General features: G+C 45.2%; 1 non-coding gene across 1 annotated transcript; it reads left to right on the forward strand.

The window, feature by feature from the left end:
* Positions 1-1,473: 1,473 nt before the first annotated feature.
* On the forward strand, positions 1,474-1,545 carry Trnad-guc (transfer RNA aspartic acid (anticodon GUC)). Its single transcript has one exon. It is a non-coding gene; the product is annotated as a tRNA-Asp (tRNA).
* The last annotated feature ends 213 nt before the right edge of the window (positions 1,546-1,758 follow it).

Below are 1,758 nucleotides of genomic sequence, written 5' to 3' on the forward strand. Positions count from 1 at the left end.
GTGGAGTGTGATAATTATTAGTGATGTTAAGTGTTAGTGGTAGTGGAGGGCAAGGAGGAGAAGGAGGAGGAGGAGGGTGTGTTTGATGAGTCTAGGTTAGTGTGTGTGTGTGTGTGTGTGTGTGTGTCAAGCAGGCTAGCAGACAGGCGGGTACTACAAGTGTTGCCTCCCGTTTCCTTTCAAGGCTCGAAGATGCCCATATTGTGACGATAGGCGTTTAGGGTGTGCGGGTAGCCTACTCTCACACAAGGTTTTCCTCGGTCACGCGTGTTCAGAGTGTATGATCAGCTTCCTTCCCTTCGTTTCGCTGCTTGCTCGGGGTCGGCTTGCTGGCTAATCACGTCTGCCTGTCTGCTTGTGGTGGCCTATAGGAAGCTTTCGTGTGTGTGGTGTGGGGAGGACTTTTGTTGCTTGTTGTTGTTGTTTTCTTGTTCTTGTTCCCTTTCTATTTCTTTTTCTTGTTCTTAGTTTCTTGTATTTTTTGTTATTCTGGTTTTTGTTCTTTTTTTCTTGTTCTCTCTCTCTCTCTCTCTCTCTCTCTCTCTCTCTCTCTCTCTTCCTAACCCTTTTATTTTTCCTTTCATTTCACTTGCATTCCTCGTTTTCTTGGGAGGATGTTGCATGTATGCGATGTCACACACACACACACACACACACACACACACACACACACACACACATACTATTCCATGCACACACTAACTGAGCCTTTTGTCATGCAGCCCCAGCGGTGAAAGTTTAGGTGTGTCACAAGAGACGGACTGGGACTCGGAATTGATTATAGAATTTGAAGATTTATGTGTTTATTTGTTTGGCTGGCTGCTAGACTCACTTCTTGGAGATATATTTCGTAAGTCAGTCATACACACACACACACACACACACACACACACACACACACACACACACACACACACATTTTGCCTGATTATCAAGTTCGTACAGCAGTTATTTAACCAATCAGTAAGGTTACACAATCAACCAGTCTAGCAGACAGTCACCCATTCAGATAATTAATTCCAGATGGTGAAAAAAAAGCGGAGAATCAAACCCTTACCCCCATCTTCGCGACGCCGGCCACACAGCAGACACAGCTGACGCCATACACTAGCCCTCAAGGCTACGCGAAGGCCGCCTACGTTGTGTTGCGTTGTGTCATGCAGGGCGCGCGAGTCTCCTTCCTGGTCCCCTGGCATCCGTCTCCTTTTTGACCTCTCCGCTTTATTTGTTTATTCCATCTACTCGCTCTTCTGGTTAAGTTTATTCTTCCCCTCGCTGTCGTCATCCTCGTCTTCGTTCTCCTCTGTGCTTGGTTTTGTTAGCAGGTCAACAAAAAGGGGACATATGTATTCATATTTCACTATCAAACCAAAATCTTTCAGCACTAAAAATGCCAAACAAATCATCCTTAGTAAGGGATATCAGAAGTGGCAAAAACATTCTAATATGTAAAACTACACATTTAATTCTCAGTCCTCGGTAGTATAGTGGTTAGTATCCCCGCCTGTCACGCGGGAGACCGGGGTTCAATTCCCCGCCGGGGAGGAACTATATTTTTAGAGAAAGCCGTGAGTGCGGGGCAGCGAGCTTCGTGTGGGAATTCTACTTGAAAATGACAAGTTTTCGACCGCCGCTGAGAGGCGAACACTGACATGCTATTCATCCACCTTAACTATGTTTTTGTTTTTTTTCAAATCAAGTAACATGGGCCATGATGAACCAAAAATCAGGAATTAGCGTCATGCATATATATTAACC

The sequence above is a fragment of the Eriocheir sinensis genome, chromosome 35 (assembly GCF_024679095.1).
Source record: "Eriocheir sinensis breed Jianghai 21 chromosome 35, ASM2467909v1, whole genome shotgun sequence".
In the NCBI taxonomy this organism is placed as follows: Eukaryota; Metazoa; Arthropoda; class Malacostraca; order Decapoda; family Varunidae; genus Eriocheir; species Eriocheir sinensis.